This window comes from Cervus elaphus, chromosome 1, assembly GCF_910594005.1.
Source record: "Cervus elaphus chromosome 1, mCerEla1.1, whole genome shotgun sequence".
Taxonomy (NCBI): domain Eukaryota; kingdom Metazoa; phylum Chordata; class Mammalia; order Artiodactyla; family Cervidae; genus Cervus; species Cervus elaphus.
In genome coordinates, this window is record NC_057815.1 from 70,443,299 (window position 1) to 70,456,308 (window position 13,010).

Here is a 13,010-nt window from a genome sequence, read left to right on the forward strand (position 1 = left end):
TTTTTAAGCACTCTCCATATTTTTCTTCATAGTAGTTTTATCAGTTTGCATTCCCACCAAGAGTGTATGAGGGTTCCCTTTTCCCCACACCCTCTCTAGCATTTATTGCTTGTAGACTTTTTAATGATAGCCATCCTGACTAGTGTGAGAGGATACATCATTGTAGCTTTGATTTGCATTTCTCTAATAATGGGCAATGCAGAGCATCTTTTCATGTGTTTATTAGCCATCTGTATGTCTTCTTCTGAAGACAGTTATTCAGAAGAACTGTCTGTTTAGGTCTTTTAAAAGTGGCAGAAAACTTATTTGAAGACATGATAGCTAAAAATTTCCCTAACCTGGGAAAGGAAACAAATATGCAGATCCAGAAAGCACATAGTTCCAAATAAAACAAACCCAAAGAGATCCACACCAAAACATATTAAAGTTAAAATGGTAAAAAAATAAAGAAAAAAATCTTAAAATCAGCAAGGGAAAGGCAACCAATTATGTACAAGGGAACTCTCATAAGACTATCAACTAGCATTTCAGGAGAAATTTGCAGGCCAGAAGGAAGTGGCATGAAATAGTCAAAGTGATGGAGGACAAAATCTATAGCCAAAAAGAGTCTACCCAGTAAGTTTATTATTTAGATTTGAAGGAGAGATAAAGAATTTTCCAGACAAGCAAAAGCTAAATAAGAAAAGTTAAAGGGACTTCTCTAAGTGGAAAAGAAAGATGACACCTAGAAATACGAAAATTACAAAAGGAAAAATCTCATTGGTAAAGGCAAACATTATCTAAAGGTAGCAGATCTGACCTTTACAAACTTAGTAGTAAAGTTACAAGAAGAAAGTTGCAAAATCATCTTTATCTATAACAAATGGTTAATTGAAACATAAAATAAAAATATGTAAAATATGTTAGCACATTAAATACGGGGAGTAGGCAGGAGGTAAAAATGTAAGGTTGCTATAATATACTTGAACTTAAGAGATCAATAACTTAAAATAATCACACACACATGCATGGACTCCATGCTAACCACAAACCAAATATTTCTAACACATACACAAAAAAGAGAAATGAGTTCAAACATAACACTAAGATAGTCATCAAGTCACTAGAGAGATAAAAAGAAGAAAAAAAAAACTAAAAAATAACTACAACAACTTGTTTGCATAGCAATAAGTATTAACTATCAATGATTTATTTAAATCTAAATGAACTAAAAGGTCATAGAGTAGAACAGTGGACAGAAAACCAGACCCATGTACAAGCTAGGGCTTCTCTGGTGGCTTAGCCAGTAAAGAATCCACCTGCAATGCAGAAGACCTGGATTCAATCCCTGGGTCAGGAATATCCCCTGGAGAAGGAAATGGCTACCCGCTCAAGTATTCTTCCCTAGAGAATCCCATGGACAGAGGAGCCTACTGGGCTTTAGTCCACAAGGTTGCAAAGAGTTGAACATGACTAAGTGACTAAGCATGCATACACGTATATATAAGTTACCTACAAGAGAATCACTTCAGATCTACAGACACATACAGATTGAGAGTCAGAGAATGAAAAAAGCTATTTCATGGAAAAAAAAAAAAAGCTGGGGTAGCAAGACTACATAACAAAATTGACTTTGAAACAAAAACTTTAACAAGAAACAAAGAGGGACATTACATAAAGGTAAAGGGATGAATCCAATAAGAAGCTATAACATTGTAAATGGAGAAATGGAGAAACAACGGAAACAGTGACAGGCTTTATTTTCTAGGGCTCTAAAATCACTGCAGGTGGTGACTGCAGCCATGAAATTAAAAGACACTTGCTTCTTGGAAGAAAAGCTGTGGCCAACCTAGACAGCATATTAAAAAGCAGAGATGTTACTTTGCCAACAAAGGTCCATCTAATCAAAGCTATGGTTTTTCCAATAGTTATGCATGGATGTGAGAGTTGGACTATAAAGAAAGCTGAAAACCGAAGAACTGATGCTTTTGAACTGTGGTACTGGAGAAGACTCTTGAGAGTTCCTTGGACTGCAAGGAGATCCAGCCAATCAATCCTAAAAGAAATCAGTCCTGAAAATTCACTGGAAGGACTGATGTTGAAGCTGAAACTCCAATACTTTCGCCACCTGATGAGAAGAACTGACTCACTGGAAAAGACCCTGATGCTAGGAAAGATTGAAGGCAGAAGGGGACAACAGAGGATGAGATGGCTGGATGGCCATCATGACTCGAATTTGAGCAAGCTCCAGGAGTTAATGAGGGACAGTGAAGCCTGGTGTGCTGCAGTCCATGGGGTCACAAAGAGTCAGACATGACTGAGTGACTGAAATAACTAACTAACATTGTAAATATATGCGTACCCACTGTGAAGTGAAGTGAAGTCGCTCAGTCATGTCTGACTCTTTGCGACCCCATGGACCGTAGCCTGCCAGGCTCCTCCTGCAGTCCACAGGATTTTCCAGGCAAGAATACTGGAGTGGGTTGCCATTTCCTTCTCTAGGGGATCTTCCCAACCCAGGGATCGAACTCAGGTCTCCCACATTGTAGGCAGATGCTTTTATTGCCTGAGCCCCCAGGGAAGTCCCACTGTAGGAGCACCTAAACATATAATGCAATATTAATGAACATTAAGAAACAAACTGAGGGTAACACAATAATGGTGGGGGTATTTTAGGACCTTACTTACTTTGACACACAGATCACCCTAACAGAAAATCAATAAGGAAACATCCTACTTAAATGACACATCTGAACAAATAATAAACATATTTAGAACATTCCATTCAGAAACAGACTATGATTCTTTTGAAGGGTACATGGAACATTTTCTAGGATAGATTATATGCTAGGCCACAAATCAAGTCTCAATAAATAGAGGATGAAATCATATCAAGTACCTTTATAAACCACAAAAGTATGAAATTAGAATTCAACTACAAAAAAAAATTACAAAAACTACAAACACATGGAGGCTAAACAATAAGCAACTGAACAACCAGTGAGTAAACCACGGGTAACAAACATGAAATTTAAAAAATACCTAGAGTGACAGTACCCAGGGCTTCCCTGGTAGCTCAGACAGTTAAGCAAACCAAATAAACAAAAAGCCTTTAGTGAAGGCTTAAGAGAGATGAACAATTCGAAAGTGAAACTTTCAAGTCAACAAGCATCAGCTAAACAATCAAATGTGCCATCTGATGTTGAAGTTCAAGATAAAGAAACTATTGTTTTTTGTTTTTTTTTTTTTTACCATAGTTGATTTATTTATTTATTTTTTTTGAGATGATTAATAATGTAATTTATTTATTTATTATTTTTTTAAAATTTTTTTATTAGTTGGAGGCTAATTACTTCACAACATTTCAGTGGGTTTTGTCATACATTGATATGAATCAGCCATAGATTTACACTTATTCCCCATCCCGATCCCCCCTCCCACCTCACCTCCCTCTCCACCCGATTCCTCTGGGTCTTCCCAGTGTACCAGGCCCGAGCACTTGTCTCATGCATCCCACCTGGGCTGGTGATCTGTTTCACCATAGATAGTATACATGCTGTTCTTTCGAAACATCCCACCCTCACATTCTCCCACAAAGTTCAAAAGTCTGTTCTGTATTTCTGTGTCTCTTTTTCTGGTTTGCATATAGGGTTATCGTTACCATCTTTCTAAATTCCATATATATGTGTTAGTATGCTGTAATGTTCTTTATCTTTCTGGCTTACTTCACTCTGTATAATGGGCTCCAGTTTCATCCATCTCATTAGGACTGGTTCAAATGAATTCTTTTTGACGGCTGAGTAATATTCCATGGTGTATATGTACCACAGCTTCCTTATCCATTCATCTGCTGATGGGCATCTAGGTTGCTTCCATGTCCTGGCTATTATAAACAGTGCTGCGATGAACATTGGGGTGCACGTGTCTCTTTCAGATCTGGTTTCCTCAGTGTGTATGCCCAGAAGTGGTATTGCTGGGTCATACAAGATAAAGAAACTATTGTTTTAAAGGAAAATACTGACCATGAAGAAAAAGCCAGCAATGAAGATGTGACTAAAGCAATTGACATAACCACACCCAAAGCTACCAGAAGAGGGAGAAAGAGAAAACCAGAAAAACAAGCAGAAACTGAGCAGGAAGGAGTAGTGACTACAGCAAAAGCATCTGTTGATCTAAAAGTGAGTTCTAAAAGAGGACGACCTGCAGCTATGGAAGTCAAGATTTCAAAACCAAGAGACAGACCCCAAATGGTAAAATAGCCCTGTCCTTCAGAAAGTGACAGGGTGACTGAAGAAGACAAAAGTAAAAAAAGGGGGCAAGAGGAAAAAGAACCTAAAAAGCAGCTTAAAAAGGACGAAAAGGGTCAGAAGGAGGAAAAGAGCCAAATAAAAAAGGGAAAATAGGAAGTTGAATTTAAAAGAAAAAATTTAGCTAAAACAGGGGTTACATCAACCTCTGATTCTGAAGAGGAAAGAAATGAAAGAAAAGTTTCAGACTGCTCATGGAAGGAATATGCTCAAAGGCCAACCAACATGAGAAAGAAGCAACACATAGAAAATGCAAGCAAGAGGAACAAATGGAAATTGAGCATCAAAACAACATGTAATATACAGTAATAAAAAAATACATCTCATTTTAGGCTCCAAGCATTAATCCAGTTACTGAAAAGAGAATACAAGTAGAGCAAACAAGAAATGAAGATCTTCAGAGAGACTCATTGGACTGAATTTCTTTCTTCTCTCCCGTGATGGAAGAATGTTCCAGATTCTAAATTGAGGACTTCATTAATGGCATTACTACTGTGTTATAATCATTAAAAAAGAACACTTCCTGTAAGGTACACACTACATACTAAGGTTGGCCATCATTCCTGTTAAAAGTCTTCACCAAGCTTAAAATGAAGCTTTGTGTTTGAAAGCTATAAATAAACTCAGATAAAGGTAGTGGTTGTACATTATTTCATTTAGAAAATATAAAATTTCAATTTGTTTTGAAGGTAGGTGCTAAACTGAAGTAGTTTTAACCCCAGAGAATGGGGCAGTTATGCCCTTCTCTGACATTCCTTTGCTGTTTAATTCTCTAGAATATTAATAATTGTTTTTAATCTTGAAAGATTAAACAGCATAACTGTTAAGAAAACAAAAATGAAACTGTAACTAAGATTTCAAAATAAACTTTTGTTTTTTTAAAAAACAAACATGAAAAAAAAAATACCTGGTGACAAATGAAAATGAAGCACAAAGATCCAAAATCTCTTGGATATAAAAAAGTAGTTCTAAGAAGGATGTTTATAGCGATACAAGCCTATCTCAGAAAAAGAGAAAATCTGAAATCATGAACCAAAAGAAAGACAAAAAAAAAAGGCAAAATCTAATGTTAGTAGAAGGAAAGATATTATGAAGATTAGAGCAAAAATAAATAAAATACAGATAAAAACTACAGGATAGATAATTGTGGCTCAGATGGTAAAGAATCTGCCTGCAATGCAGGAGACCCAGGTTTGATCGCTGGGTCAGGAAGATCCCCTGGAGAAGGGAATGGCAGCCAACTCCAGTATCCTTGCCTAGGAAATCCCATGAACAAAAGAGCCTAGTGGGCTGCAGTCAATGCGATGACAAAGAGTCAGACACGACTGAGCAACTTAACACAACAACAAGGGATGGTTCTTTGAAAAGAAAAACGAAATTCATAAAACTTCTGCCAGACTCATCAAGAAAACTTATGGAGGGCCCAAACAAAATTAGAAATGAAAGAGAAGTTACAACTGACACCACAGAGGTACAAAAGATCAGATTACTGCAGACAAAATGGACAACGTAGAATTGTTGTACATTTTACCAATGTACACTCTGTCACGAATGAATGTGGAAGAAACAGAAAGCATGAACAGAACAATTATTAGTAATGAAACTGATAAGCAAAAAACTCCCTACAATAAAATCCCTGCCAGTTTCACAGGTGAATTATACCAAACTTTTACAGAAGAATTAACACCTGTCCTTTTCAAGCTGCTCCACAAGTTTCATTTATGTGTGGAATCTAAAAACCGAAACACTTTGACAAAATTCAGCACCCATTTATGATTAAAACTCTTCAAAAAATGGGCATAGAAGGAACCTACCTCAACATAGTAAAGGCCTCAACATATTATAAGCCTACAGCAAACATTATTCTCAATGGTAAAAAACTGAAAGCATTCCCCCAAAGATCAGGAACAAGACAAGGGTGTCCACTTTCATCACTATTATTCAACATAGTTCTGGAAGTCCTAGCTACAGCAATCAGAGAAGAAAAAGAAATAAAAAGAATTCAGATCAAAAAGAAGGAAGAAAAGCTCTCACTGTTTGCAGATGACATGATACTGTACATAGAAAACCCTAAAGATAGTATCAGAAAATTACTAGAGCTAGTCAGTGAATTTAGCAAAGTTGCAGCTAGTCAGTGAATTTAGCAAAGTTGCAGGATACAAAATCAATACACAGAAATCACTTGCATTTCTATATACTAACAATGAAAAATCAGAAAGAGAAATTAAGGAATCAATCCCATTCACCATTGCAACAAAAAGAATTAAATATCTCAGAATAAACTTACCTGAGGAGACAAAAGAACTGCACACAGAAAATTATAAGACACTGGTGAAAGAAATCAAAGACAACATAAACAGATGGAGAGATATTCCATGTTCCTGGGTAGGAAGAATCAATATTGTGAAAATGACTATACTACCAAATGCAATCTACAGATTCAGTGCAATCTCTATCAAATTACCAATGGCATTTTCCACAGAACTGGAACAAAACATTTCACAATTCATATGGAAACACAAAAGACCCTGAATAGCCAAAGTAGTCTTGAGAAAGAAGAGTGGAGCTGGAGGAATCACGCTTCCTGACTTCAGATTATACTACAAAGCTACAGTCATCAAGACATTATGGTACTGGCACAAAAACAGAACCATAGACCAATGGAACAAGAATGAAAGCCCAGAAATAAACCCATGCATCTATGGGTATCTTATTTTTGACAAAGGAGGCAAGAAAATACAAAGGGGCAAAGACAGCCTCTTCAATAAATGGTGCTGGGAAAATTGGACAGCTACATGTAAAAGAATGAAATTAGAACACTTCCTAACACCATACACAAAGATAAACTCAAAATGGATTAAAGGCCTAAATGTAAGACCAGAAACTATAAAACTTGTAGGGGAAAACAGGCAGAACACTTGATGACATAAGTCAAAGCAAGATTCTCTATGATGTACTTCCTAGAGTAACAGAAATAAAAACAAAACTAAATAAGTGGGACCTGATTAAATCAAAAGCTTTTGCACAGCAAAGGAAACTGTAAGCAAGGTGAAAAGACAACCCTCAGAATGGGAGAAAATGATAGCAAATGAAACAACTGACAAAGAATTCATTTTCAAAATATACAAGAAGCTCATATAATTCAATGCCAGAAAAACAAACAACCCAATGAAAAAGTGGGAAAAAGACCTAAACAGACATTTCATTAAGAAGATATACAGATGGCTAACAAACACATGAAAAGATGCTCAACATTGTTCATTATTAGAGAAATGTAAATCAAATTTACAATGAGATATCATCTCACACTGATCAGAATGGCCAATAAATTTACAAACAATAAATGCTGGAGAGGGTGTCGAGAAAAGGGAACACTCTTGCACTGCCAGTGGGAATGTAAATTGATACAGCCACTATGGAGGATGGTATGGAGATTCCTTAAAAAACTAGGAATAAAACCACCATATGACTCAGCAATCCCACTCCTAGGAATATACCCTGAGGAAACAAAAAATGGAAAAAGACACATGAATCCCATTGTTCATTGCAGCACTATTTACAATAGCTAGAACATGGAAGCAACCTAGATGTCCATTGACAGATGAATGGATAAAGAAGTTGTGGTACATATACACAACAGAATATTACTCGGCCACAAAAAGGAATGCATTTGAGTCACTTCTAATGAGGCGGATGAATCTAGAACCTATTATATAGAGTGAAGTAAGTCAGAAAGAGAAAGATAAATATTGTATTCTAACACATATATATGGAATGTAGAAAAATGGTACTGACGAATTTATTTACAGGGCAGCAGTGGAGAAACAGACAGAAAACAGACTCATGGACATGGGGAGAGGGGAGGAGGGGGGGAGATGTATGGAAAGAGTAACATGGAAGTAAAAGGAATCCAGATAGGAAAAGAAGAAGTAAAACTCTCACTGTTTGCAGATGACATGATCCTCTATATAGAAAACCCTAAAGACTCTACCAGAAAATTACTAGAGCTAATCAATGAATACAGTAAAGTTGCAGGATATAAAATTAACACACAGAAATCCCTTGCATTCCTATATACTAACAATGAAAAAACAGAAAGAGAAATTAAGGAAACAATACCATTCACCATTGCAACAAAAAGAATAAAATACTTAGGAGTATATCTACCTAAAGAAACAAAGGACCTATACATAGAAAACTATAAAACACTGATGAAAGAAATCAAAGAGGACACAAACAGATGGAGAAACATACCGTGTTCATGGATTGGAAGAATCAATATTGTCAAAATGGCTATTCTACCCAAAGCAGTCTATAGATTCAATGCAATCCCTATCAAGCTACCAATGGTATTTTTCACAGAACTAGACCAAAGAATTTCACAATTTGTATGGAAATACAAAAAACCTCGAATAGCCAAAATAATCTTGAGAAAGAAGAATGGAACTGGAGGAATCAACCTGCCTGACTTCAGACTCTACTACAAAGCCACAGTCATCAAGACAGTGTGGTACTGGCACAAAGACAGAAATATAGACCAATGGAACAGAACAGAAAGCCCAGAGATAAATCCACGAACCTATGGACACCTTATCTTTGACAAAGGAGGCAAAGATATACAATGGAAAAAAGACAACCTCTTTAACAAGTGGTGCTGGGAAAACTGGTCAACCACTTGTAAAAGAATGAAACTAGAACACTTTCTAACACCATACACAAAAATAAACTCAAAATGGATTAAAGATCTAAATGTAAGACCAGAAACTATAAAACTCCTAGAGGAGAACATAGGCAAAACACTCTCCGACATAAATCACAGCAGGATCCTCTATGACCCACCTCCCAGAATATTGGAAATAAAAGCAAAACTAAACAAATGGGACCTAATGAAACTTAAAAGCTTTTGCACTACAAAGGAAACTATAAGTAAGGTGAAAAGACAGCCCTCAGATTGGGAGAAAATAATAGCAAATGAAGAAACGGACAAAGGATTAATCTCAAAAATATACAAGCAACTCCTGCAGCTCAATTCCAGAAAAATAAATGACCCAATCAAAAAATGGGCCAAAGAACTAAACAGACATTTCTCCAAAGAAGACATACAGATGGCTAACAAACACATGAAAAGATGCTCAACATCACTCATTATTAGAGAAATGCAAATCAAAACCACAATGAGGTACCATTACACGCCAGTCAGGATGGCTGCTATCCAAAAGTCTACAAGCAATAAATGCTGGAGAGGGTGTGGAGAAAAGGGAACCCTCTTACACTGTTGGTGGGAATGCAAACTAGTACAGCCGCTATGGAGAACAGTGTGGAGATTTCTTAAAAAACTGGAAATAGAACTGCCATATGACCCAGCAATACCACTTCTGGGCATACACACTGAGGAAACCAGATCTGAAAGAGACACGTGCACCCCAATGTTCATCGCAGCACTGTTTATAATAGCCAGGACATGGAAGCAACCTAGATGCCCATCAGCAGATGAATGGATAAGGAAGCTGTGGTACATATACACCATGGAATATTACTCAGCCATTAAAAAGAATTCATTTGAACCAGTCCTAATGAGATGGATGAAACTGGAGCCCATTATACAGAGTGAAGTAAGCCAGAAAGATAAAGAACATTACAGCATACTAACACATATATATGGAATTTAGAAAGGTGATAACGATAACCCTATATGCAAAACAGAAAAAGAGACACAGAAATACAGAACAGACTTTTGAACTTTGTGGGAGCATGTGAGGGTGGGATGTTTCAAAAGAACAGCATGCATACTATCTATGGTGAAACAGATCACCAGCCCAGGTGGGATGCATGAGACAAGTGCTCCGGCCTGGTGCACTGGGAAGACCCAGAGGAATCGGGTGGAGAGGGAGGTGGGAGGGGGGATCGGGATTGGGAATACATGTAAATCCATGGCTGATTCATATCAATGTATGACAAAACCCACTGGAAAAAAAAAAAAAAAAAGAGTAACATGGAAACTTACATCACCACATGTGAAATAGACAGCCAGTGAGAATTTGCTGTATGGCTCAGGAAACTCAAACAGGGGCTCTGTATCAACCTAGAGGTGTGGGATGGGGAGGGAGGTGGGAGGGAGTTTCAAAAGGGAGGGGATATATGTATACCTATGGCTGATTCATTTTGAGGTTTGGCAGAAAACAACAAAATTCTTTAAAGCAATTATCCTTCAATAAAAAAGTAAATTTTAAAAAAGTAAAACAAAACAAACAAATATAACAAAATGGAACATCATAGATACACAGAATGAAGTAGTGGATGCTTAAGGGAAGGAGTGATGGATAAAACAGGTAAGATTAAGAGGTACAAAAGTCCCTGATGCTGGGAAAGAGAGGAAGGAGAAGAGGGTGTCAGAGGATGGGATGGTTGGATGACATCACCGATGCAATGGATATGAACTTGGGCAAACTTCAGGAGATGGTGAGGGACAGGGAGGCCTGGTGTACTGCAGTCCAGGGGGTCACAAAGTATCATATATGACTGGGCAACTAAACAACAATGAGGTACAAACTTCCAGTTATAAAATATACAAGTCAGAGAAACATAATGTACAGCAAAGGAAATATAGTCAATAATATCATAATAACTTTGTATAGTGACAGATGTAAGCAGACTTATTGTAGTGATCATTATGTAATGTATAAAAATATCAAATCACCGTGTTGTCCACTTGAAACTAATATAATATTTAAGTCAATAATTCTTCAGTTTTAAAAAAGGACAATTATGCAAAATCTTCTCAGTGATGCCACTTAGAGGGAAAGATTACCACTCAACAGATAATTCTGAGAACCAGCTGTAAATATAAATGAACAATAATATCATTTTCTTATCGATAACAGGTGCCACTACCTTTACTATTAATCCCACTACAGAAGAAAACCACATTGCTTAGAGTACTAAAACTATTCATGCAGAGAGAATTTCTAACAATATTAAGTCTGTTTCCATTTACCAACCTATAACTGTTATTTTGAGACTATTGTCATATAACACTCATTTCTTCTCTATTGCACTTTCCTAAAAATTTTATGTTAGGAATTGTTTTTTTTGGAAAAAGAACAGCTAGAATAAAGGCACCACAGACAAATTAGTATCAGGAGCTGAAGAAAATTCTGCAGTTCAGTCGGTTCAGTTGCTCTTTGAGGTCTCATGGACTATACAGTTCATGGAATTTTCCAGGCCAGAATACAGGAGTAGGAAGTCTCCTGCTTCTCCAGGCAGGGATTGAACCCAGGTCTCCAGCATTGCAGGCAGATTCTTTACTAGCTGAGCCACAAGGGAAGCACAAGAATACTGAGGTGGGTAGTCTATCCCTTCTCCAGAGGATCTTTCCAACCCAGGAATCGAACCGGGGTCTCCTGCATTGCAGGCGCACTCTTTACCAACTGAGCTATCAGGTAAGTCCATTTATTTATTTTTATTTTTAAAAAATTTACATAAGCTTCAAACTTCACAAATCCTGGATCGTTCCTTACTCTCAGTCAGTTCACTTCAGTCGCTCAGTTGTGTTCGACTCTTTGAGAGCCCATGGACTGCAGCACGCCAGGTGTTTCTCATGAGGTACTCTGCGTATAAGTTAAATAAGCAGGGTGACAATATACAGCCTTGACATATTCCTTTTCCTATTTGGAACCAGTCTGTTTTTCCATGTCCAGTTCTAACTGTTGCTTCCTGACCGGCATACAGGTTTCTCAAGTGGCAGGTCAGGTGGTCTGGTATTCCCATCTCTTCCAGAATTCTCCACAGTTTATTGTGAGCCACACAGTCAAAGGCTTTGGTATAGTCAATAAAGCAGAAATAGATGTTTTTCTGGAACTCTTTTGCTTTTTCGATGATCCATTAGATGTTGGCAATTTGATCTCTGGTTCCTCTGCCTTTTCTAAAACCAGCTTGAACATCTGGAAGTTCACGGTTCATTATTGCTGAAGCCTGGCATTTGGGTTAGGCAAACTAGAAAATGAGGTATAACTCTTTGGTTAAGAAGTCACAGATAGTTAATGAATTTATATCCTCCACTGTCTCAGTTTTTGGGTTTAAAAAAAAACACAAAATAGATACATTGCTTGGACTAATACAAGATATAGTTAAACCTTGTTTTATTAAGTCTGTTATAGTTGAGTTAGATCTTTCTTAAATTCAGCATTAGGATTTTAGACAAAAGTTTCAACTGAGTCAGTGTGAACTCTTATGGATTTTACTCTGATTATTCTAGATCTTTTCTCGTCAGGAACTCTGCTACCATGACCATTTATTTATTTATTGAATCAATATACTATACAATATATACAATATACTATGTCTATAGCTACAATTTGATAATGTGCAGTAGAAATTGGAAAAGGAGTATGTCATGGCTGTATATTGTCACCCTACTTATTTAACTTATATGTAGAGTACATCATGAGAAATGCCAGGCTGGAGGAAGCACAAGATGGAATCAAGATTGCCGGGAGAAATATCAATAACCTCAGATATGCAGATGACACCACCCTTATGGCAGACAGTGAAGAACTAAAGAGCCTCTTGATGAAAGTGAAAGAGGAGAGTGAAAAAGTTGGCTTAAAGCTCAACATTCAGAAAACTAAGATCATGGCATCTGGTTCCATCACTTCATGGCAGATAGATGGGGAAACAATGGAAACAGTGGCTGACTTTATTTTTCTGGGCTCCAAAATCACTGCA

At 37.1% G+C, this 13,010-nt stretch overlaps 1 protein-coding gene and 1 pseudogene across 1 annotated transcript in view; one reads left to right on the top strand and one right to left on the bottom strand.

Moving 5' to 3' along the window:
• Positions 1-13,010, bottom strand: part of GDPD4 (glycerophosphodiester phosphodiesterase domain containing 4) — a 170,780-nt gene that overhangs the window by 43,052 nt on the left and 114,718 nt on the right. The gene's annotated exons all lie outside the window — the stretch shown is intronic.
• On the top strand, positions 578-4,595 carry LOC122681261 (annotated as a pseudogene).